Source organism: Patagioenas fasciata, chromosome 2, assembly GCF_037038585.1.
Source record: "Patagioenas fasciata isolate bPatFas1 chromosome 2, bPatFas1.hap1, whole genome shotgun sequence".
Taxonomy (NCBI): domain Eukaryota; kingdom Metazoa; phylum Chordata; class Aves; order Columbiformes; family Columbidae; genus Patagioenas; species Patagioenas fasciata.
This window is the reverse complement of record NC_092521.1, coordinates 34,156,895-34,183,635: the sequence shown is the minus strand read 5'-3', so window position 1 is coordinate 34,183,635 and position 26,741 is coordinate 34,156,895. Positions and strand designations below refer to the sequence as shown.

The 26,741-nt window shown below is 39.5% G+C and overlaps 1 long non-coding RNA gene across 1 annotated transcript in view; it reads right to left on the bottom strand.

Annotated features, from left to right (window-relative positions):
- Positions 1-6,886: 6,886 nt before the first annotated feature.
- Positions 6,887-26,741, bottom strand: part of LOC139827356 (uncharacterized) — a 42,565-nt gene continuing 22,710 nt past the window's right edge. Inside the window, exons 3-4 of the long non-coding RNA XR_011737880.1 lie at positions 25,418-25,549; positions 6,887-6,975 (exon numbers count right to left, since the gene is read on the bottom strand). This is a non-coding gene — a long non-coding RNA (uncharacterized lncRNA). The remainder of the gene's footprint in view (positions 6,976-25,417; positions 25,550-26,741) is intronic.

Genomic DNA, 26,741 nt, shown 5'->3' with positions numbered 1-26,741 from the left:
GGAAATCTGCCCTGTGCTCAACTCTTTTACGGGAATATTTGCACCATGCAACTTGGAGTACTGGAAAGAGAAACACTGGTATGGGTTACACATTTGTCCTAAAGCAGAGTGTACTGTATAACATCTGGTTTGACCACTGGAGGTCAGTGTTTTGGAGCGGAATGGACATAATTTTCTCTGTCTGTTTGGTAATCCTCTGTTACAGCCATAAAGACAGGAAGCACTGTACTAGACCTTTCCATGCGTCATTGTGGTGTTTAATATGTGTCATCTTGACTTGACATGAGAATATGAATACATTCGGCAGCAGTCAAGGGGTTATATTTTTGAATAGTGTGAGAACAGCTGCAGAGAACATAGTTGTTACTCACAGATTCTGTAATAAAGTTGCATGTTGCAGAGTACAATCACGGCTTAGTGAGATAGATAGATACACTTTACTGATGTCACTAATGTGGCAAAATATTAGAAAAACCAATAGGAATAATTGTGTAATAGTACATCATGCTTAATCTAGAGTTCTGAGGCCAGCTCTATAGCAGCTTTGGCTCTTCTGCTTGTACAGTGCTCACTGGCCTCCCCCTGCTCCTCAGCTCCCTTCCCTCCTGCTGATGCTGAGAACATGGGGTAGTTGGGAAAGGAGGTGCATGTGCACAGTCTCTCTATGTTACTTTCTTCTCTTCCATTTTGCTGGGATTGGGATGGTCTCCAGATGAAAGTAACGGGTAGTGTACCCTACCAGCGGCCAGTAACTAGTGGTATATCTGAGGGGTCAATACTGGGTCCAAGCCTGTTTACTATCTTCAGTAATGATCTACATGGTGGAACAAAGTGCACTTCAGTGAGTTTGCAGATAATACAAATGTAGGAGGAGTTGTTGATATGCCAGAAGGTCCTGCTGCCATTCATACGGGACCTTGACAGGCTGGTGAAATGGGGTGAAATGAAGCTCATGAAGTGGAACAAGTGTAAGTGTGAAGTCTTGCACCTGGGCAGGAACAACTCCATACACCAGTACGTGTGGCAGGTCACCCAGCTGGAAAAACTCTTTGAAGAAAAGGCCCTGGGGATCCTGGTGGCACCAAGTTGAACATGAGCCAGCAATGTGCCCTTGCAGCAAAAGCAGCTATACGTAGCATTTGGAGGAGTGTTGCCAGCAGGTTGAGGCATGTGGTCTTTCCCATCTCCTCAGCACTGATGAGGCCACACCTGGAGTGCTGGTTCCAGTTCTGGGCTCTTCAGTTCAATAGAGATATGGACATACTAGAGAAAGCCCAGTGAAGGACAGCAGAGATGATTAGGGGATTGAAGTATCTCTCATAGGATGAAAGGCTGAGAGAGTTCGGACTGTTCATCTTGGAGAAGACTCACATGGCATTTCATCGATGTATATAAATACCTGAAAGGAGAGACAAAGAAGATAGAAACAGGCTATTTTCACTGGTACCCAGTGCCAGGACAAGAGGCAATGGGTGCACACTGAATTCCCTTTGAACATCAGGAAATGCTTTTTCATTGTTAGGGTGACCGAACACTGATACTAGTTGCCCAGGGAGGTTGTGGAGTCACCATCCCTGGAGATATTCAAAAGCTGCTTGGACACAGTGCTGGGGAACTAGCTCTATGTGGCCCTACTTGAGCAGGAGGTTGGACCAGATGACTTCCAGAGCTCCCTTCCAACTTCAGCCTCTCTTGCTTTTCTCCCACTGTCCTCTCTTCATTTTGTCTCCTGTCTCCTGAGGAGACTTATGCTTTCCATATTGCTGGGAACAGAGGCAAAGTCTGGGAGGACTGAGGAGGGCTGAGTAAGCATGAGTGCTAAAGCTGACTGAACTGAGATATTTGGTCCAGAGCCCTACCTGTCCTCCTGCTTCTCGTGGCGGTAGATTCTTATGGCAGCGGATCCTCTTGCCTCTTCTCCCACCCAAGGGAGATCAGAGTCGCTGGAAGCAGCAGGGAGGGTTGAAGAAGCAAATGGAGACTAGAGAGAACCTCAACCTCTAGTTGCCTGCAGATGTCTCCCAGCCCGTCTGTGCCACCATTATCCTCTCCCTTACTGGCACTCTCCTAATCTTTCCCAGCCTCTCCTTCTGCTTCACTCAGGAACACATTTTGTCATTCCCACAAAGTGCTATCATTGCCAACTATGAGGAAAAGTAGATGATTTTGTCTCTGTCAGGCCAGCATAATTCACATCTATAAAGTCTTCATCTGGCTTTTCTCATCATTACCATGTTACCAATGTAGTCATAAATAAAGCCACACCTGAGACATGCAGCCAAATTCTGCTCAGATTTTCACTGTTTCAAATCTGGAATATGTAATAAGTTGAATGACTTACTTCCTGATTTACTGTGTCTTAGGAGAGAAAAGAACTTGGCTTGTTTGTAGTGTTTATCATTCAAACACATTTTCTGTCAAATACAGAGATAGGTACAAGGAATGGAAAAGCATGCTAGTGGGAAACAGCCAGCATATTCCCGACTATATTTTTACTTATAGGAATAGATACATCAGCCTCAATTTTTTCTTTTCTGTCTCTCAAATCCAATAGTTATATAACTATAACTATGTGTGGTTTGTCTCATCGTTTTCAATTTCTTAAGAAAATAAGATTTTTCTTCTAAAACTTCATTTCTGATAGCTGAAAAGCACAAATAATTCTGTGTGTGTGTTGTTGTTGTTGTTTTAAAAGAATGACAAAAGCCAAAATATCTGGAGAAAAATTAAATTTGCAGTAGATTTTCTTTCCTGCCCATAGATTTTCACTGAAAGAAAACAGGTTACTCAGAAAACTGCCCAACTCACCCCTCTTTGACCATGGGGATATTTTGAAGGGCTTCTGACAAAATGAATATTCAATTTCAGCTTGCAAAAACAAAGGTGATTTCTCTGATACATTTATCCACACAAGAATCAACAGTCTTAGGGCTGAGGAGGATTAGACTTCATCATGTTTCATTGTCATTTTGTGTCTTCAGGGGCCTAAGTACATGATCACCTTGATCTTGGAATATCATTTAAGTTAAACCATAAAAGTCAGGTTCTTGCAAAGCAATTTCAAACACCTTTTCCTGAAAGCATCCTGCTCGGGAAGTTCTCACTCTATTTTTTTTTCCCAGGGTCGAATTTTTAGTAATTCTCTTGCTGTTTGCTTGACCTTTATGTTGGTCTCTCTCACAATTGCTTCAATCTGTTTCTGTATTTCATGTACTTTGTTAAATAACACCCACTGAAACATCCTGTGATTCATTAGCTTATTGTGTCATGGATCTTGCAAGTGGGATGCATTTAGGTGGTGGCTCCCACAGTTTAGTGTTCTGAACTTCAGTAGGAACTTCACATCTTTCTTCATTGAAAGATGACTGCCAGCATCAACAAAGTCCCCCAAACCACATCACAACAGCATGTTACTGCTGGTGACAGATGAAAATGAAGGCTGTTGATGAAACACATACTCATTTTGACAGAGCTCTGAAGGTTCCTTGGTCCTTGCTCTCAGAAAGTAACAAACATTTCTGGTGAGAGACAATTACAGGAATGAGTTAACTGGACAGGAAAACTAGTGGTACCAATGATGGCAGGATAAGAGGAAAGGTCTAATTCACTCATCTGGGTATTCATGGTGAAAAGCTGCCTGCAATATCATATGATAACCTAAAACAGGAACTTCTGCATTGTCATGCTGGGAGTATCACACGTGTAGCGCAGCCTTTCAAGAAAAACAACTTGAAGCAGAGTATAGAATAGTAGAGAAATCAAGCTACCAGTATGACAGCAGTTAAAGCTGTCTCATGTGGGGGTATGTAAGAAATATCAAAATTCTTCCACGTTCAGAGAAGGTTGTTTCTGTGCACTCAGTTGGAAGACTATTTGAGATGCAACTATAGGAAATTCATACTGAGACTCAGTATTTTATAAGCTTTCTCTGACTAAACCGAATGAGCCACAGCATTATGTTGGAACTGAATTGAGTGTGTCTTCTGGCAGCACCTCAGGTCTTTTGTAGTATAGTTCAAGTTCATCTGAGTGCCATGGACTTTCCTTTCTCCATTGTTCCTGGCACAGGGCAGCAGGTCACAGGGTGAACCAGTAAGTTACCTCTGTTACAGGACTTCCCACAGAGGCTGTACATATGACCTTGGGATGTGAGAAGTTCCTTGGAGCATGAAGGAGAAGTGAAAAGGAGGAGACAAAGGAGTGAATCTCCCACTGAACACATGAGCTGTGATGTAAATGCAGCCATTGCCACTAGCAGAAGGCAACCATTCATCTCTTGTGTGGAGTTGTGCAAAGAAAAGTATCATGACACTGAAAGTCACATTTAGTGCAGGAAATTAAAATCACCACATTTTGCTCATTATAAGCATCTAACTTGTGACTAGGTGCCAGATTCCTCAGCTGAAATTTTTACTGAAGTTTAAGCACTTGTGCACTTGACTATTTCAGTTTCTTGTTTTCCCTCTTTCCCATTTAAATGCCTTTTCTCTAAAGTACAGGATATCCAGAATGATGTGGCTAGACTTCTTTTTTTCCTCAGAAATTATATCACCTCTGTCCTGCATCACCTTCACTAGCTTCCTCTCCGTCATCATTGAAATCAGATTTAAATTACACTCCTGGGGGCTGATTCTTCATCACACTAGATTTGGACACATGTAGCTCACTAACTTTATTAGTATTAACTGTGATTTTAAAAAGGAGAATCAGATGCCCTGTTTTTCAGAGCTACCCACAGATTTGGTCCATCCTGCCTATCATCTTATACTCATGGTAACTCTAATACACTAAGTCTGTATGTGCTTCCATAGTTTGTGTCTGTTTTCTATCTTTTTTCCATAACTGGGTATTCTTTACTTCATTTGCTATCCTATCAGTAAATATTTTATGTTTAAGTCACTGTCTTCCCTTTAATATACCATTATAAAAATTTATTTTAAAGCTTGTGATTGAATCTGTGTATAACCTTTGCAGAAGAAAATGGTCAACCAAAGAGTGTTTCCATGAAAGGGGAGAGTTGACTTCATTCTTCACACCCTACCTCAAGAAGAGCTGAAGGCCTTTGGTCCCAAGGGACTGGATTGTTTCTAATGCTGGGCTATATAGAAACAAATTATTTGGATTATAGTAAGCTATGTGACTAAATTACTAATTATCAGGTTAAAAAGGATTAGATGTGGGACTTCCCAGTTGATTCCAGGCAATCAAAGCAGATGAATCATCAAAGAAAGAAATCCTCTTCCAAGGATACTTGTATAGAAATAGTACTGTGCAGTAGTAGTCTGCATACAATAGCTGTTTCCAGCTTTGGAAAACTTAGTGTTTCCATGCACAGCTTCTGGTGCAGTCAGTGCCAACAAGCAGAAGCTGTGTGTGGAAGCTGACAGCATTTCTACCTCAGGGTATGACTTCGTGCATAGTTGTATCTTCTGAGAAAGACCATGGAGAAAGCAGACAGCTAACAAAAAAATTGTGAAAGAAATGGATAGTGTTGATGTGAAAGAGTACTCACCCTCTTCCACTTGACTGAATGCCTTTGGAAAGAGCTCTCAGAGCTAAATCCCCCAAAGATCTGGAGTTTAATTTATCTGACCCTCACAGTAGATGCCCAAGTGCAAAGTCCTGATTCTCAAATTCCTCTTGAGCAGTTTCCAGCCTGTAGGCAGCTGAAGTCTGCAGGCAGCATTGTCTTCGATGTTCACATTCCTTCCTTACACATATATGTTTCTTTTATGAACTGTATTCAGCAAGGCTTTAGCTTTGAGTATCACCGGTAGTGGGGTGCCTGTCTCACAGTCAAGCATTTTGAAGATCCACAGGTTAGACGTCCCTCTGCCTGTATAAGCTGAGAAAATAAAAAAGCTGGCTGCAGTGTCAACATACCAAGTGCCACTGGGTTCTTCATCAAATAAGCAGCGGTGGTGACTCAGTGAGTATCACCTCCTTTCTTTTTTGTTTTTGAAATGCAATACTCAGTGGCTGGCACACTCTTCTGGGCTCTGAAAGACATAAGTTTACTTTCTTTTACTCCCCGATTGACATACCATGCTAGCATTTCTTGCTGGCTGCATGAGATGTTTTCCCTCATGTGCTGCCTGTTCAGTTCTGTCTGGAAGCACGTAACTCATTATGTAAGAAGCTTAGACTTTCAGCTTGTGGTTGATGATCCTACTCACCAGCAGGGACGTGTATAATAGTGCTTAAGTAGTGTTTAAGTTACTTTGTCCATCTAGCTCTTGAATATCCATCCAAGGGCTTCAGTTCATTTGCTATAAAAATTAAAATGAATGGGTGGGAAAAGATCTAAGAGATTTTTGTCCAAAAGAGTGCAATTTACCTGAAGAAAAAAATCGGATTTTCACTCACTTGAAGATATTTTAATGACTAAGTATAAGGGGACCATTAGAACAGTTGCAGATGATTTGTGTGAAATGGCTCAGTTACAGTAAGAACCACATGAACTTTTACCCTGAACTTAAACCAAGATCAGGCTCTGTCTTTTTTTTTTTTTCCCCGATGTACTAAGTTGTTTAGTTAAACTTTTGGTTTGTTTCTTTTCCTGTTCGTATGCCTCTTTAGCCCTTATTTCAGTTGGGACTAGTACTCAGCTACCACCAGGAAGGCTGACTTGTGAGACTCACAGCCAGGTCTGTTCTGCGTTGGCCAAATTTATCCCTGCTGCAGCAATAATAGACTTAAGTCAGCCTTCCCAATATTTCCCATTTGTAGACCACTACTAGATTTCAATACCTGAAAAAGGAGGTGAGCATCTTTCTCTTGCTGTCAGCAGAGATGTCAAAGCTCCTTTTTGAAATGAAGATTCTCTGTAAAAAGGGCTCTTCAAAGACCTTGTGTCAAGCTTTTCCCAGCTTTTCATATATACTGCATCAATCCTGGAGACCCATTTGGCCTCTCTACATTTCTCCCTTCATTGTATCACTCTTTTGGGCTGATGATCAGCGTGACTGAATCATTCTGAAAAACAGTAAACATGGAATTATAAGATTGTTTGGGTTGGAAGGGACACTTAAAGGTCAACTAGTCCAACCCCTCTGCGATAAGCAGGAACATCTTCAACTAGATCCGGACGCTCAGAGCCCTGTCCAGCATGGTCTTGACTTTCTCCAGGGATGGGGAATGAGGAATCTATTATAATAATAGATAGCTCTTCACAGTTTCCATTCAGCCTGGTCACCTCTTCATGTTTCCTTGTCTCCTTTTTAAGATCATCTCCTGTTCACCTTCTCTGCTCTTCATCCTAATTTCTTTCTCTGAAGTCTCTGAAGTTTCCTAATCAACAAAGCCTGCTTGACCAACTTGCAGAGAAATTCCCACTGGTAAGTCAGAAGAAAGTTGGTGGTGGGCTGCAAGCACTGCTGCAGACAGGGAATCTTACAAATACCCCATTCATTTTCATTGGAAGTGTTGACATGTACATGGCATAATTAATCACGGAGCAGCAGGGATAGGGAGTTTGAAGAAGAAACAATAATGGAGAAAAGGTACCCCAATGACAAGGCAGAGATAAAGAATAATGGATAAGGGGTCCATGTTCAATATACAACAGCCTTGCCCACGTACAGAATTCTTATAGTGCAGTGTTAAAGCATTACTCATTAATAAGTACCTCTCATTCACACTGGTCATCAACACTATATGAAATAGTCTGCTAGACAAGGAATACAAATGATCTCATGAGGATTGTGGGAAAAAGTAGAGATTCTCTCTTTTGATATTGAGGACCCAGAACAGAAGAGTTACATCAATAGAGAGACTCTTCTATTGTTTGAAGTCAGAAACCAGTTGTGGACAGGGAGGGGTGGGCAGGAAAGGACAGAGAAAGCAACCACTGTACTTTCAGCTGTCCAATATAAATTTTTCTTCCAGCAATGAACAAAGCTACTTCAACTCTGTGGCTAGAACTTGGCAGCTCCTATTTGAGTTCCTTAAAAAGAAACAAAATTATTCTACCATCTGGGAGACCTACTTGTCCTTCACCATTCCTTGCACATACACTTGCTACGTTACATTACCAGCTGAATATAGCCACATATGCATGCAAAGCTTTCCAGCTGAGATGCATAGAGACTCTTTTGCAACTGCCAGAATGGAGTCAGCTGTGCAGAACTACTCTGCCCCAATCACTTAACCCGTTATTGATTCAGAGGAAGGGAAATAGGGAATGGCAACAGAATTTTACATGAGTGGGGTATGGTGGCTGTGACTTAGTCTAGAATATGGCCAGTGCATGGTGATTTGAGACCACAGTCCAGCAAAGTACTTAATTATGCACTTCACTGCAAGCAGGCATATAGTCTCACTGACTGCTTATATTCTGAAAATTAGTCTTGAATGTTTTATTTGGGCTGGGACCTTACAACCCCGTTTCATAAAAAACACAGTAGGATCATGGATAACTGGGTATGAGTATTTGTATGTTGTGGGCAAATGCAATTTTATTCTGCTTGCACTCTGAGATGGTGGAACATGAACTAGCTCTGATCCACAAAAGGTGACTCCCATTAATGCTGAGTACACTGTACGTCACAGTGGGGCTTAGTTCCATGGACACACTACTGCTATCACATGGTTGATAACCTGCTCCAGGCAAGGACAAAGGTTGCAGCTGCCTGCCCAAAACACAACCTTCTGACATACCCTGCTGTAGCTTTACATTCAGTTGGCAGGAGAAACCTTTCAGCCTACTGTACTTCCAGTATGGGGCAAGAGCATGATTTTAGAAAGGTCAGGGGCACCACCAATGTTTTGATAACCCCATCAAAACTCACAGGAATTTTGGCTTTTCCTTTTAGGATCAGCTTTCTACATTTGTGAAGCGATTCACTAGGATATAGAATAAAGCAGGCTTTGCCTACAAGAATATAAACTCCTCAAGACATAGTACGTTGTTGCACAGGCTGGCATGAGCTGCTTTTGATGGGGGATGAATTTCACACAGAGTGAATATCATCCTTTTCTTTTTTTCACATAATAAGTCAAAGAAAGAGCCAAAGAAAGACCAAGAAAAATTGGTTTCATTCTCTTCTAACATAAAGGGGGCCAGATCTTCAGCTGGTCTGTATTAGTACAGTTTCTTGAACTCTTCGGAGTAATGATGATTAGAACCATCTGAAGACCCTGTCTGGGATATCTTGCTATTTTTACAAAACTCTATAAAATGGATCTATTCAACTCTCAGTAGCTATGAGAAGAAGCTATACTACAGGGTACATTTTAGCAACTAGAAGCAGGACAGAAAGAATGTGTATGGGATGACATTTTTTTGACATGGAAGGTAGCACACATATTAAAAAAATACTAAAAAAAATGACATATTTAAAAACTTTGAGTCGATGGTTTGGAAACATGAATTTTGGTCTGGCATCAACAGCATTTTTTTTTTAAAGTAGGTGTTCAACATTATTAATGAACCATTTGTTCAGCCTTTTTTTTACTAGATAAATGTAGAGCATAAAAATCTCTGCTAGATGGCTCTTTTTAAATGAACCACGTGTAAAAAAGAATTGTCTTGACATGTCAAAAATATGTATTAAGAACCTTTTATAGGAACATTGCAAGTAGCTATAATAAAATGCTCCTGGGCAAACGGATGAAAAATTTTGAGCTCCTTCCCTATTAAAATAAGAATGTTTGAAGTGTTAAAGTTTTGAGACCCACCATACCTAACAGGGATAGGAAGAGTTTTCCACTGCTTGAGCATGAAACAGATATCCCACTGCTGGCAAAACCAGTGGAAAAATGTCATGTTTCCCATGGATCAGTAGGAAGTAAACAAGCGGGGCCTAATTTTGAGGTCTAGGTTGAATTTCTATTCAGTTTGTACACAGACAAAGCTGTCACTAAATATGACGTCTCAGCAAGTCCTAAGTAAAAATGCCAAGCAGCTGAATGTCTCAAGATGTATTTCCCTATTAAATCCTCTAGAATTCTAAAAGATTGTGTGTGTGCGTGTGTATGTGTGTTTGTTAGCAAATACATCTATTTCTGCTGGCAGAAGTAGTTTTTCAAAATAATCTCATAAATTCGATATTTACCAGATCTACCATGCAATACAAAGCTTCTTAAGTTTTATGATGTTCATGTAGCTTACTGAGGGGACAGCTCTTGCACTGATATTAGTGTAGATTCTCACTGTTTCTTGGCGAAAGCCTCAAAGTTTATAAAAGCTATATTTCAGACTTTATACTTTCACTATACTAGTAGTCTCCAGACTGAAACTTCCCTTCCAATATATGTTCTTCTCCCTTCCAATATACTTGCTTAAAACTGTACTTCTATGTATGTACTTTTAAGACTTTGAAATTTGTGTTTAAATTAATTTCTCATATATTTCTACGCTTTTAATTCTGTGTTTGTTTTTCTTTTTTTTTTTCTTTTGCATTGTGATTTTTTTGGTATCCAAGTAGTCCTCTGAGATTCCTGGAGACAAATTAAGACATTGAGTGTGACGGTGAGGTTGCTCTTGTACATTCCTGCAAGGAAATAGATGAATATGACCGCAATGTGACATAACAATTGTCTGCAGTAATATTTTTTCTCTGTATCAAAAATGCATTTGTTTACTGTATACACACAAAAATGATGACTGGTTTTATTTCTTTGTTTTCTACCTTTATGTTTGTTGTACTGAAAATTATACAATTTATGAATGACAAAATGAGAATAATAAATACCATTCAGTTACTGTATTATCCAAAGTAATTAATATTTCAGTTAATCTGGGAAAATACAGTGTAAGGTTACTTAGCACTCAGGAATATGGAGTTTTTCTGTTCTTTACAGAAAGGAGAATTGGCTTTGGGTCTTTATTTATGATATCCCAACACAAACCCAACATATTTTGGTGTCCTGGCATCCCCACTGTTCTTCTGCTATGTGCCAACAACAATGGCAGTGTCATTAGCTGAGGAAGAAAGAGCAAATAAAAAGTTTCAGTATACGTGATGCTGATAGAGACATGACATATGAGGTATGGCTGTGCCTGCATCAGGACTGAGTCAGGTAGGGAATGCTACACTGACTAAGACTTTCTGAATGCAAGGAATAAAAAAATCCTGCATGCCTCTCCTCCTGGGTGAGGTTTCTGTAGTAGTTATGGAGAGCATAGCACAAAATACGATATTGAACAGGCAATTTTTCGTGCTTATGCTTACCTGAGTGAAACAGTGCTTTGTCAGTTCTTAGTTAAGAAACCGCAGGAAAATTATAATGAGTAATGTTTGAGTAACTTTAACTAAAAATATTGAGGGGGATTGTACTCTTAATTATAGCCTCTAGGGAAGGAACACTTTTCTTTTTGCTCCCTAAGAATTCTTTTCACATGAAGGCTCATTATGACAATAATTTAGCTGTGAAGCTACCAACAGGTTAGATTAAGAGCTGAAGCTAAAGTAATCAAATAGGTAAAGATACGGTTTGCCTGGGAGAACCAACCTTACAGTTTATATAAAAGCCCTAGTCTTGCCCATGATACCCTGTCCTTCACAGGAACAAGGATTATGCGTCTCTGGAAAAGGTTATTACTTGTATGGTTAACTAGTCTGTATGGCAGAACACATCTTGTGAGAAAATAAGCTAGAAACTGAATTGAAAAAAAGATGTCTGGATGAAAGTCCAGAAGGATCTACCAAGTCCCTTCTGGTACTGAAGTACCATTCATGGTAGATGAAAACTGAGGGACCACTTAGGCACAATGCTCATACACAAGCATCTGGTCCCAGATGGTGTCCATCTGAGGGTTCCTGAGGGAGTTGTGGTAATAAAGAAGTCTGCCTATCATCTTTGAAAGGTCATAGTATTGTGGGAGTTTCCTGACAACTTTTAGAAAGGCAAGAAGGATCTTGTCAGTCCCTGGGAAGGTTATGGTCTGTATCCCCCTGAATGCCAGTTCCAACCTCTTGAAGGACAAGAAGGTGTTTGGGAACTACCAGGATGGATTTCCCAGGAACAAATCATGCCTGACCAACACGATTGCCTTACAGAAGGAGATGGATGACTGGCTTGGAGAATGAAAGAAAAGTAGAACATATTTTCCTTCTTGACTTTAATGAAACCTTCAATGTGGTCTTCCATAGCATCTGTATCCAGAATTAAGAGATACGCACACATGGTTGAACTACAGGGCAGGAGGATCACTGGGTTCAAGCGTAGTGGTCAGCAGTCTGAAATTCAGCTGATGACTGGTTATGAGTGCCATTCTTCAGGGTTCAGTACTGGGGTCACTACTGTTCAATGTCTTCATTCATGCCTGGGAGGTGGAATGAAATTGACAGCATCAATGTGTTGTAAACAATACACTTGCAGGGCGTGGCTGACATTTAGAAGGATCTTGAGAGGCTCAATAAATGTACTAATGGAAACCTGATGAAATTCAACACAGAAAAGCACAGGGTCATGCACCTGAAACATAATGAACTCTTGCAAAAGGGGCTGGGTGCTGGCTGGATAGAAAGCAGCTTTGCAGAAATTGAGAGAGTCTAGGTGGACAATTTAAATATGAGTCAAAATGTGCCCTTGCAGCAATGAAGGACGGGTACATATTGGACTGTATTAGCAATAGGATAACCAGCAGGCTGAGGGATTCTTCTATTTGTCGCTTGTGAGACCACATCTAGAGTACTGTGTCCAGTTTGGGAGTGGTCAAAGACAAGGACAGAAGGAAGTGCAGTGGAAGGCCATCAGAATGACTAAGTTCTGGAACACATGCTGTATGCAATGGTGTGGGAGCTGTGTTTTGCCTGGGAAAAGAAGACTTGCTTACCTAATGAGTGATTGCTTATAGAGAAGATGAAGGTAGACTCTGCTCAGAGGTACAGAGTGAAAGGAAGAGAACCAGTGTATATAAGTAGCAGCAAGGGAAATGACAGCACTGTGAATGCGCTAATGCCTTAATGGCCCTGGCCACCTTTACTGAGGCCTCCACTTCATTTAAGGTCAGGTCTGAGCTATGTTGGAGGTACAGTACTGTATTCTGCTCTCCCAGCTTATTGGCTGGCTCTCCAGGATGAACTCCAGACCTACACTGTAGGAAGATTTGTTCCCTGTCTTGTCTTCTGTTGATCCCAGATGGACCCTGGAAGAGACTCACTGTCTTGCCTTGTGTGAAACTGTAAACTGACCAGTCCAGTTATGCCCACCCTGTTGATTTACCTTTGTTTGGGGAGCAGCCCTGCTCTTGCTGCTCCTAGAAAGGAAACTAAGTAGATGGAAAAAAATTTCTCCCCAGTGAGGGTGGTGGGATGATGGAACAGGTTGCCAAAGCAGTTTGTTAACTCTACATTCTTGGAGTTCAACTAGACAAAGCCCTGAAGAACCTGATGCTGTTTAGGCCTGGCCCTGCCTTCGGTGGGAGTTTGGATTAGTTGATGTCCAGAAATCTCTTCCAGTCATGTTTGTTCTCTGACTCAGTGGTTCTAAAGGGAGGAAGAACTTGGCTACAGAGGAGGTCTCCTTTAATTTAGCACCTTTGGTCCTGTTCTTTATAAATGGCTCAGATTATAGAATTTAAAGTCTGTGTTTCTCTCTTAGTAGACAGATCAAGTCCCAATCAGAGAAAAGAATTTCACACTCTAGAAGATCTTGGCTCAGGTGTTACAAATCAGTGTTGTTACAGAGGGAGGCAGCATTTCTGGGTGGCAGTGAAAAGGGAAGTGGTGGACCTAGTTTGATGTGTATGAACACACTGCTGAACACAGAAAAAAAATAGGCTGGAAAGCAATACAGTAACATCATTGTGAACCATAGTAAAAGGTCAAATAACTATTAATTCTACATTCTGTATTGCCCTTAGAATTACCGTGGGGAACAGTCCTGCCCTGGCAGGGACAAACAAGATGACCAAATATTTGGTGAGTCTTGTCCAGTTTTAATTTCTGTGATTCTATGACTTCTATTCATCATGTGCTTGATAGTAAAACATCCTTGTTTCCTCTTTGTCCTTTGTTCCAGTGAAGTTAAGGAAAAAAAATAAAATAAAATTAAGTGTTGCTATTAAAAAATGATGCCAGTAAAATTAAAGCAAGATCCCACTCAGAGTTTTGGGGATAACCCGGAGATGCAGGTGGAGATTCTGGATTTGCTGGAGAGCCAAAAGAAAGACTCAGAGACTGGGCAGAGCGCTGGAAAAGTCTGTTAGTGCAGCTGTGAGATGTGGGAAGACAGAGCCTGCAAAGGACAAACAGCTGTTAGAGTCAGACAGGAAAGCCTCTGAAAAAAAACAGGGTGAGGGGGGAGGAGAAGTAGTTTGATCATGGCTCGGTAAAAGGCCAGAGAAAGAGCTTTGTATCAGATAATCAGAATCTGAGTGCAGTGTTGTAACATCTCTGTAGGACAGAAAAATCAGCAGCAATCATCTGGTTGGTAAACATAGAGTAGAGAAGGAAGACACTGTTTTCTATCTACTTCATCATCAAGATTGCCCCCAAATACCCTGTCATATTATGACTCTGTCCTGTGTACAGTCCAACAAACAGAAGAAATATTAAAACTTGACCCACTACTAGCTGTCTTTTTAGTTGCCTGGGCCAGCTCTTCAGTGAGTAGCTAGTTTTAGGGGGACTATCTTGTTTCTTTCAAGGCTAGCAATACAAGTAGTTCAGCTGTAAGTCTAGATGAAGCATGTTGCAGTAGAGGTTGTGTTATCAGTCTTTTGAGATTGAAAATATTCTTTTTCTTGAGTAGACTCCACATGTTAGCTGCAAAAACTAGTGTAAGGACTGGTTGTAACTTCTCAGGACCTGGCATTTGAAAACGGTATAAAATGGGTCAAGTCAGCTTGCAAGAGTGGTTTAGCTTTTATTTTTATCTCCCTACTGGGAAACAAATGTTAAATATTAATCCTCAGATGAATTAACTGTTCTCTCCCATGTTGCCTTTGTTCTAGTGTGAATACTTTTAATCCTAATGAATTTGGTGAGAATCTGATTCCTTCCTTTGTTTTCAGGAGCAGAGATGCTGTTTGTAACTACAATGTGGAGACTGAAACACCAAGTTTTTAACATGTAAACGCCAAAAAAGGTGTGATTTCTTTTTATTTTAATAAAAGGATTTTTATTCTCACAGGAGAAATGAGTACTGGTAAATTTTCCTACACATAAATTAGTAGAAATTACAGTTTAATGTGGGATAGGTTTTCCCTTTCTTCCCTTTTGCTTGCTGGTCTTATGATTTATTAAGTGTTTTTGGGTACTGAACTGAACTGGCAATTTCAAAGGGTTCAGAATTACTTCAAGTCTCAACTCCCGTTGACTTTTGGTGGGAGCTCCATTCTCATCCTGCTCTCTACCCACTCCTTTGTAAAACAAAGACTTTAATTTTGTCCCAGATGAGTGCTCACAACTCTCCTACAGCCTAGAGGCATTGCTCTGCCTTTTGGAAATTATTGTGTAATGCATGGAGCTTGGTGTAAAGGCTCATGGTTTCTGTTCTAGAAGACAGCATTTTTTTTTTTTTTCTGCTTCAGAGGGCCTGGAAGAAGATTAAGGACTAATATTAGGGAAAGCACACATAGCTTTACAGGCTATGTGAAAAACACGTTTTGAACACAGGCTCTAGCTTGCTCCTGAGCTGACCCTTTTCATGCATCTTGTTACAAGCAGGAGTATTTACATGGGAGTTGGCGTCATGTGAAACTCTAGAACCTTTCCAAAGCAAGACCTCCATCCTATGGGCCAAGCTGTCCCTGGCAGGGTCTGAACTGGGTAAGCACGGCAGTCTGGAGCGGTGTAACCTTGGTGGTGCATCACTGCTGGGATCTGGTACTATTCAGCATATGGACCAACTATGTTGGACCAAAACAATAGCTAGCTGCAGAGACAAAAATCATGTTTCACGGGAGATGGCTCATATCAGCATATAAGTGTTTTATGGCTTTGACGTGGTTAGTGTTGCCTGAGGCCTACTAATCTGCCTTCTTGCTGGTGGCATTTAGGGTTTTTCTGCAGCAGATATGACTACGTTTCCTTACATCTAGAAACTTGGATCGTTGACTGCCTTTATCCTGGTAAATAAGATGGGGAAGGACCCATTCTCTGCCCCTGAGAACAGGAGATAGGACAAGGTTGTCATCAGAAAACCATGCACTCTTCCTCCACAGAGCACGATGGCCTCATCCCTGCCGCTCACTGGAACCAGTCTTCAGCTCATACTATTCCACAAACTACGCTTGACCCTTGGCTGGAAAACTACTGTTCCTTTTGGCATGATCCAAAACTGTGTTAATGTGCTGGACTTAATGCTCACAGCTATGCAGTATGTATGATTGTGTACTTGTGTTCAGACTCATGCCTTGAGGTCATTTATCTTACAATTTTAGGGATACACCACTGGGATTAGTGGAAACAGGATTTTATACCAGAGTTCCATGAATGAATTTAAGATAAAAGAACAGGAAAGAAAATACATTTCTTTCAGAAAAAGAGAACTGGAATCAATTGTCTCTCAATAAAAAGTATACAAAAGGCTACAAATTCCAGGAATAAGTTTAAAATTAGCAAAGCACCTGGAGCTCACATTTAAAATAGTGGAAAACTTTCAGCAAAACTTCTCTCCTGGAAATGTGATATTCTTATAATGGACAACTTTGTGTACAGTATTTATCATGACAGTTATTCTGTCTCAGGTATCGAAGACACTGATTTTATAGAGATTTTATTTAAGATCCCCGGTAGATGAACTTTTAAAATTCTGCAGAAAACTGGAAAAATCCCAAAGTTATATCTGTTTCCAAGGGAAACAGCTTGCAATCACATTCTTTTACAGAGTGATTTTTGTATGTTTTTGTTGCTGTTGTTGCCTTTCTGGCATAGTGGTAGGGATAGAACTGTACTCAATTAGGGAAAAGTGAAATCAACATTATGAAATGCAAAGGCATATATCATATGTGTGGTTAAAGAAGAAAAATGTCCATGAAAACACTCATTTTTAGAGTTGTAGAATTAATAATGCAAAATCTGTGTAGTGGACTTAAAAAATAGGACACCTGTCTATTTGAGATGTGTTTAACATAGTTGCGTACCGATGTTGTTCAGCCAAAACTAAGAATTTGTAGATGAAGCTTGTGCATTAGTGCACAGCGAAGAGCCACCAAGAATCCTGATGTACACACAGAGCTTTCTTGCTGGTGCTAGTCCTATGATTGAGTTTATGTTGGCAGAACACAGTTTGTATGGGGGCTTATTCCAGTCCATAGTACAAACTACCTGAATTCTGAACTTCCAGAAGTATAGTTTTCGAACACATAATTTGAAATAAGGAAAACCGAGTTGATTCTCCAAATATATATCAAAGTGAATGTTTATATAGTCTGCTTTTACTGAAGAAGCTGTTTCTGTTGATACTTCCAAATGAACCTGTATGGAGTCTCAATATTTATCAGTGATCTGATAGTACTGTTGAAAATGGTAATTATTTTACTTTCTATGCTTGGATTTTGTGATCCATGAATGCCAATAAATTTTCCATCTGTTTGGAAACAATTAACTGCATTTCTCTTTTAGCTAATATGACACAGCCTTGTGATTTATTGTAGATGAAGAATCAGAGACTATAAGGATGTAAACCCTCTGAAACAATCTGGTTCAATGCAATGATTATTAGAGTAATTTGGGGTCAGCAGTCTGGCTGGGGATGAGATGTACTACTTTGTCTCCCCTCACAACCTCCTTATTCTAATATATGTAAACCTTCCTGTTATTAAGGACTGATCATAGCTGTAATTCCAAAATATGCTTTTCACTAATCATCACTCAGGCACCATAAAACCAAACCACCTTGTAAATGTTGTTGATGTGGAAGCAAACTCCAGAACCTTTTCTGTCTCAAAATCCAGGAAGTGAAAATTTGTATATTTTTTCTGCAGCTTTGCTCTGTTTTCTTCACAGGCTACTGAGTGTGTTTGAAAGGGCATTTGAGTACTAGTTGCAAATGCACCCACAAAAATGGAACAATCAAAGGGAAATCCATGTGGTATTGTAATTATTTGCTGCTGTATATGGCCACAATGCTCTATGTACTAATGTCTTTTGAAATATCTTTGTCTGACTAACTTGGGAAACAACCAAGTGAAATTTTGTCTGAGCCCTGAGTTTAGTCACTGTTATGGTCTATATTTATGCCTGTATTTGGTGAATATATTTGAAATAATCCTGATACAAGTCCAGGATTGAATCAGGGGAGAGGATATGGTGCAAATTTGAAATTCCCAAAGACTGCTTATTTCCCTCTTACACTATATTGTTCTTTGGGCTTTCTTTTTCATATTTAGGGAGGGTTTTTTTCCTGTCTCCCTTCAGAAGCAAGGATATAAATGTTGTAATGTATTCTTGCCAAGAAAGTATTTTGGTAATTAAGGGAACATGTTTTGAGGTGGTAAAAGTCCCAGAAAAGGTGTAGAATACAGTGCATTCTGAATTAAACCTCATATTTTGGTGACAAGCTGTTACCTTTTCTCTCCTTAAAAATACTAATAATCTAAATACATCCTAACAACAGACATACTGTTTTGGTTTGTTAAATTGGAGAAAACAGACTTGCCTCTGTATATAGGGTGTTTCAAAAAGACGGACCCAGTTTCAAAGCAATGTATTTCACGACAGCAACAAGTTAGAATTACACTAAAAATTACAAATGGTTTAATGAGTTATCTAGCTGTAATCATTTGAAATCCTATGCCCTGCCTTTTCCAGTGGTAAGAGTTTCATTCATGGACAATTCATGGTTGCAGAGATGTAGTGATTTCAAATTGGATCCATCTTTTTGAAACACCCAATAGTTTTTCCTCCAGAACTGACAGAGATGATAGCTTGAAAACCCCCAAGACTCACACATCAGGAGTTGACCTGACAGCTGAGTGTGCATCTTCCAGAAGAAACATGGGCTTGTCTCCCAGATCAAGGATTTTTGGAGTGTCAGCAAGTTTTTAAGCAAGTTTTTATCTATGTGAACTGAGGAAATGGTGCTTACATTGTGACCCGATCTTCAGCAGATCTGCTATGACTTCTGCAGGGTAAAAATTACCCTTTGCTTGCAGCAAATATACTTCTCCTCAGTTATGACATCCAGTATACTAAAATCGTCACAGTGGGGATGTTTCTTTCTGAATGAGGAGTAAACAGAAAGATTTTGATAGGCTTCAAAGTAAGGTTAAATTTTGCAATGGTATAATTATAAAGGAGACACCAGAGTTGGGCTTTAACTTAGTATGACCTTCTAATAATTTGTAGTGAAGTCATGGAGTGTAAGTATGCCAGCTACACTGTAATGCTCACTATTTATAACCAAGTTGTTAGCTTGACTTAGGTAATGAAGTTCCATTTATCTCATTAAATTAGTTAACAATGGAGATTTTTTTCCAGTTCTTACTGGTAATAAACACAGCTCAGTATTCCTTAGATGGGATTCCCTTTTCAAACAACCAGATGCATTAGGAGAATGGAAGAGAGTATATTGTCATCCAGACTTGCTTGCCATTTTCACAGTTTTTGAAAAGTAAGACTTGGTACAAGTGTTACCAATAAGCAAAACATAGTTTGCAAAGGTGCCATTAATTAACATTAAAAGCTTCTTTGATGGGCCCTGATGCTGTGTCTACAGTAACGTGTACCCAGAGGAATTATAAGGGAAAAGTGCCATTATTTTCTTAAAAAAAAAAAAAAAAGTTCAGAATGCAGCATCTATCTTTTATAAGTTTGTATTAGGAGTAGTTAATAGTTAGTTTTTGTGCCTCAATTGTTATTCCTGTGTGAGGCGTCACAGCTGTGGGGATAACCCTGAGCATTTGGCTTCAGTGCAAATGCAGGCCAAGCACAGAGGGAACTGAGAGTAACAGTCCAGCAAGGCTGATGGAAGAGTGGTGAAGGAAAAGTTTAGCAACGTCATGGTTTATAATGATTAAAAGTGTGCTTTAAGAAGTTTTTTTTCGTGAATGTCTAATAAGATTAAAGGGTTTGACTGTGAAGTACTGGGAAGTAGTAATGAGACAGTTACAAGATTTTACAGGAATTCTGTTTTGAGGGGGAGAAGTATGTATTTGAAGAGGGATTTTAAAGACTTTTTATGGCTAAGAGCAGTAAGCAATTTTGTTGGCAGTCAAAACCTTTGGCTGTAGGTTATCAAGCCAATTTACTCCCTCTTGGAGAAAAACTCAAGGGTGGCAATTGATGAAATAGGAAAATGTCATGAGGCTCCTTTTCTAGATTCCTGTAAATAATTTTCTCTATGGGATATTTTTAAGAACTACATATTTGCTGATGTTAAGGCTACCTTTCCCTTCAGCTATATGACTTCCCAGTATCTGGGCAGAGTGTTCATCTCACTTCTCTAAGGGAGAAGGACATTTAGGCATTTAGGACCTTTGACAGTTGGCTCTTGTCCAGGGCCAAATGCAAATATCTAACTCTTCCCTGAGATTGTCTCAAATCCTAAAGTGTATGGGCACATCCTCTGACTACCCTTTTCCAAAGGCTACCCATTGCAGGGCTCGTGGTCTTTATGTAACAGATTCGTCTCGTGTGTACTGAGGGAATGATTTTACTATAAATTCCTGAGTTGCACATGGAAGAAAGGAGATTGATAATATAGACTGGATGACTTCTTGAGTTCTCTTTCAGACCTATTTTTCTCTGATTCTAATGTCACAAAAACATGTGTGGGAAGCATTAAAGGCAGCAGGGATGCAATGAGTTCTGGTCTTCATCGAGAATTTATGTGGGCTTTGCAAAATATTTAGGTACACATTAGTGAATGCTTTGTATTGGCAATGCTGCAAGGATTCTTTGTTGCAGGAAACTGAGAGCTGCTGGGAGTTCTGGCAGGAGAACTGAATAATCATCACAAATTCAGGTTCTGCAAAGTGACACAAATATGCAAGAGCATAGTCTGAGGGTTAAACAGGGCAGAATCAAAAGTGCTAAACATGTTTGCCCACTACAGATGTGGCTCTGTCAGGTGGAGAGCAGTTGGAAACCAAGTACTGGACACCACTAACTCCCAGAAATAAGCTGACATAAAAATTAGCGGGTTCATGCCCAGAGTAGTGCAGAATAATGAGGAGGAGAATGAAACCACATAGAGGAACCTCTAAATGACCTCTAAAAAAGAATTGCTTTGGTTTGAAACTGTATCTTACTCCTGCAGTTTATTCCAACTCAATGTTATTTTGCTCTAGGCTTCTTTACACGGTACATTTACTTGTGGCTGTTGTGTGATCACATTCTCCTAGTTTTCTCTGCATTTGCATTTATTTCTCACTCTCCCAAGCTGCTATGGCTCATTAATCCCTTTAGGCAAGACCATATTTGTGGGCAGTAGCTTGTCTTTGCTGGTCTTTTCTCTCGATCTGCTTGTGATCTTCTACTATTCATGACAAAACACTAAAACTGATATTTCCTCTGGGAATATGGGAAAAAAATGAATATGAGGCCTATTGCTTCATGTGTCAACTGTAAATAGACTACAAAAATCTCTTGGACAGAACAGATAAAATTATGTTACAATCAGTGGACATTTTATTGACTATGCTATTTTTAGATTCTGGAAACGCTTGATTTTTCTAAAACAATGAACAAGTTCAAGAACAGCATTCTTGCACCAAACTTGTTATGGACTATTGACCTACTTTTCGATCTTTAGAAGTAAGTTGTAAAAATGGTTATTTAGAGGTGAAGAGCAACAAAGATTTTCAATGGGAGTCAAGTGCCTAAAATACCCATGTAATTTGTTTCCATTTGTAAAGTACATGGTTAAAACTGGGCAGAATATATGAAAATGAAGTATTGGTTTGAGCCAAAACTTTGGGTTCAAACTGTTCAAACTCAATCATTTTGAAACTATAACCAGATTTAATTTACAGTTACTTTATCCCACCTCTTCAGAAAGGATGAAACCCAGAGAGTCAACTCTCCCATAAACAAAAAGTCTATAACTGGATTTTACTGTTTGAACCCTAATCCACCAGAGAAGAAATGATACAAAAATGTGCAAATGATGCAATGTGGTGCATGTCTTGCCTCAAATTTGCACATAAGGAGAAGGAGACTTAGTTTAGTCACAGGAGGGCCTGTGTCTCAGAATAAAGGTCATAGTCTCATGTGGAGAGTCTCTGGCTGTGTGCTGTGAACAAGCCAGGGCTTGATGCGGCTGTGCTACACGGAAGGATTTCCCTGAGACACCAGAGACAAAAGGAAAGTAAACAGAAGCTGCTCTGCCCTCGACCCACGCTGCAGGAGGGGCGTTGCCGCTGCGCATGAAGAGTCTGTGAACAGTGCCCTGCAGCCAATCACCATAGTGGGGGGGGATGAGTGACTGTGAGTGTAACCAATTGTAGCCTGCACTTGCCGCATGGCCTTTTGGTATAGAGTATATAAGGCTTGGAAAAACGTGGTCTCGGGGACATTGATATTCAGTGTTGTTTAAGAGTTCATTAAAGAGTACGGATGGTAAATTCACATTGAATTAGACTCCTTACTCTCGCCCGGCCCGCCCGTTCGATCAAAGAGCTTATGCCGGCATCTGGATTCGTCGAATTTGCTACCACTACAGTCTCACACAATCCCTGTGTTTGAGGATGCAGTATTAATGTAATGCTTCCTGGCTTTTTGCAGTCTGTGCCATGAACATTTATGAAATCTTTCAATTGCAAATTTTAGTATTATTATTTTTTTAATAACTATGCAATTTTTTTAAGAGAAAAGTATTGACTGAATGCTGTTAGCTTTTAAAAAAGAATTAATGATTCCCTGAGTCATGGAAATTTTGAGCTTTTTTTTTTTGTACCGGAGGGATATATCATGTTTCCTTCTCTCTGTGTCTAGCAGTGATTAGAATTAATATAACCTTGTTAGTTCAGCCTTTATTGGGGCACATTTCAAAATATAACCATTGAGCACGACTTTGCAGGAATAATAGAGGATGTGTGACATATTTAAATCAGATACGTTGAATCCAATCTTCTGCCTAATATTTGTGACTTCAGAGGAGCTACTGTGATTTGCACTGCCTCCACAACTGCTCATTCATTGCCTGCATGTGGAACCCAACAAGTTCACTGAGAGATCTACAGGTATCTTGGACTACGAGGATGGAGATTTATCTAAGTGAACATTCTTCGCAAACATGGACAGAGTGTTGATAATCGCTATTGTAAATTGATATAGCTAAAAGAGTGTTATACCTATGTGCATTTTTAAAGATCTGATCTAGTAGGTTTGACTTGTTGTCTGAATGGATGAAATTGCAGTAATAAATTTAAAGACTCTTTTGAATGTGTGGTTTCTTTATCATTTGTTTTTATTTCCTTTGTCTCTGTTGCCATTAGGACCTTTTGATATCAAAGCAGGAGAATAAAACAAAACAACAGTTTAGCACACACTGAAATCGAGAATAAGAATAGGCTTAACAAATACATAATCTGTGTAACTGACAACATGTGGAATAGCTTTGTAGCCAAGTGCCTTAAAACCACCTCTTAAATACAATCCTCAGTAATCAAATACATGCTAATTCAGAAAGCTCTAAGATGTTGCACTGAAAATATGTAGTGAAAGAACTTACTTTTCTTCGTCAGCTGAAGATACTGTTCCCATTTACTCTTGCTGCATATTTAAGACTATCACTTTCTGTCACTCTGCTGAATGACTTACTGGTGTTAACAGTATAAAATACTGTTAGGCAACTAGCCAAATCAATGCCTTGTACTTCTGGAAGTCAATCAACCAATTCCTAAAAGTATATATATCATTAAAAAGATCTTCATAGGTTTAGTAAGAATGCTTTACATTTTTTATAAGTAAAGAATGAAGACTTTTTTGGATTTGAAAGAAAAAGCACAAAACCAAAAGCAACCTTATGAACAAATTATTCTAATAGTGTTAGGTAGGAAATTTGGGGTTTTGGCCCTTTCCAGAGCATTATAAAATGCAGAAAGGACTGATAATCTGGTCCTGGGTCAGTATCTGTCAGCCATACCCAGTGTACTCTGCTCTTGAGACATACTCCACCAGACAGCCTTTGGGTTCATGTCTTTACATGCACTGTGGCCTGTGAGGAAGTATAAACATGTAACGCTCCTACATGCCTTCACTTCCTCGTTCAACATTTCAGTGGTACCTGAAGAGAGCCACACACTTTGTATGATTTGGGTTAGCAGTTCACATTAATTTAATCTAGTAGCCAGTTACTGGGAAAGAGGACCAAGGGATAAGGAAAAAGCCATCTGAAGAAGAGACAGGACTAATGAGAAGGTCAATGTAATACAGGACTGAGGCCAAAACAAAGGAAAAAAAGTGGCTGAAAGAAAAAAATCTTGTAAATAACGAATATTTCAATGTTAGTGTTTTAAAGAGTCAACTCAGGATTGATTCAGTTACCGTTGTAACGTCTGAGATTCCCTGCAGTATCTCAGACATCCAAATGCCACTGGCTGTTGTGGCATGGGACCCATAGGAGAGACATGCTCTTTTCTAGTTGAAACTGGAGTCCAGGTGGGATAAACTGGGCATCTCAAATGACTGTAGATACTTGAGAGTGACCTATATAATTTCTCTTTTAGCCTGAAATGGATGCAGGAAAAAAAGACTATCTGTTTTTGAGATGACTTTGACACTAAAGGCTGTAAGAGGTCTGTATGCAACACCATCCTCATTTCCTAGACTCTATTGTCAAAGGAGTTCTTCCATTAGAGGTGTACCATTGTAATTATGGAATAGCAAAAAGCACTCGGTGTAGCAAAAGGCATGGTGACATTTAGATGTGCTATGCATGTGTACTGTGAAATAATACATTGTATTATTTGTGGCAGTAGTATGATCTCCATGAGCAGCTGGCATTACACTGTCTAGCAAGGATCCTAGTGGTGTGAAAAACAAGGTGCTTTGGAAAAAGAGTGAGGTTTATAATATTTCTAATTTAGCCACTTCAGCAGCAAACTATATCAGCTTAGGTAGCTTTTGTGGAAAGATGTTATAATTGTGAGGCCTCAGAGTCTTTAAGAAGGTAAGAAAACAACAAGCACTTCCTTCTATCAGTAGCGCTCTGAACTATGACCCCTGGAAACCACAGAACCTTTACTTCTTTCTCATTTTCTTTCTACTCATTTCACAATTCCTTGTGTTACCGGAAGCTGTTTATTTCATTTGGCTCACTGGTCTTTGATCACCCTATGTTCATTTGGCTATTACTGCTTCAAGTCATAGCTTTTATGGGAAGTCTGGAGGAGGTCCTGAACTCAACCCTCTTGAGAATCTTAAGCTTTTTCTTGGCTTGTGAGGTAGAGCCATCCATGTAGCTTGTTTGATAGACTAATTTTGTCGGTGACTGACAAGGGTGATTCTCTGATTTCTTCAATCCTAGCTGAAAGAAGGGAGGAGAAGAAAGAACAGCACAAAGAGTAATACATGCTTACACAGTCAAGACAAATAGGGTTTGTGCCACAGCATGCCCAGTACTTCAGGCTCTTTTTCACCTCACTGAGGCATGTCTCAAGGAATACTTGCTGCTGTTGCTTTTTGCTCAACAGGACAGGGGCTTCTGTATCCTGACAATAAACACATACACAAAGTTAAGGAAAACAGATAAAACCTGCATGAGAAATTCTTCATCATTTCATTCCTGAACAGAGAACAAAATTAGCATAGCTACAGTGGCCCTGTATTTTTGCAAATGTCATTTTTTTTTCACATGAATAGTCCAAGTTATATATACAGAAATAAATTCATTGCTCTTCACCCCCCTCAAAATATGTGGTACAGTAAAAATCAACTGGTCAAAGTAGCCAGGCATATATCAGTGGTGGGCTTGCTGTTTTTAATTCTGGTCTTTGTCAAAACCCTAACAGTTCAGCTATCCTGTTATTGGACAGTTATTTAATGTTGCGATCCTATGGGCGAGAGTGTAAAACATGCCCACTCAGTGAGAATGATTTTTTTTTTAAAAAACCTCACAGCTGTGAAAATTATTGCACACATAAGTCAGTGGATCTGATATGTGGCTGAATGGAAAATGCATTTGCATTACTGTTGCTGTCATAAAACACCTCCTTAGTTTTTTCCCTCTGCCTTACACTGACAATTTACATTTTGAATATAATTTCCTTAGAGATTTGCTTTGCTTTATTAGAGAATAGCCTCCATCTATCTGTCTTTAATATCAGTGCATATTGGTACAGAAAGAAACAAAGCACTATGTTCAAAGTGAAAATAAACCTCTTAGGAGAATAAGAATAAAGACATTGCATTCAAATGCCATGACCTTCTTCTTATTCTTGATTCTTTCGAGGTGCTAAGCCCCCTGCTATGACTGGAAATCGAAGAAGCTCAAAGTCTCATGGGCACTGGCTTCTCATTTTGTTTTGGATGCAAAAATATTGTGGTTTTTTTTTCTTTGTTCTCTATAATATAGTAGATTATGAAACAAATGAGAGAGGCAACACTGGAAAGAGAAATCTTTTTATTTCCTCATGTGACTACGAAAACAGAGGAAGCTTTTCAAGGTCTTATTTTATAAACAAAAGACATGCTAAATTGCCTATATCTGATAATAGTTTACTTAACTAAGAACATAATTTATAAATAATTTTCACAAGATTTTTGCTAGACATGCAAAAACTAGAACCTCATCTTATTTTTATCTAAATATCTGAATGTAAATGACCCTTTATTCTGGAAAAGTAGATCAGACAAAAATATTTGCTTACTGTTGTTGCTTTCAAGTGCTGCTACACTGTTCAA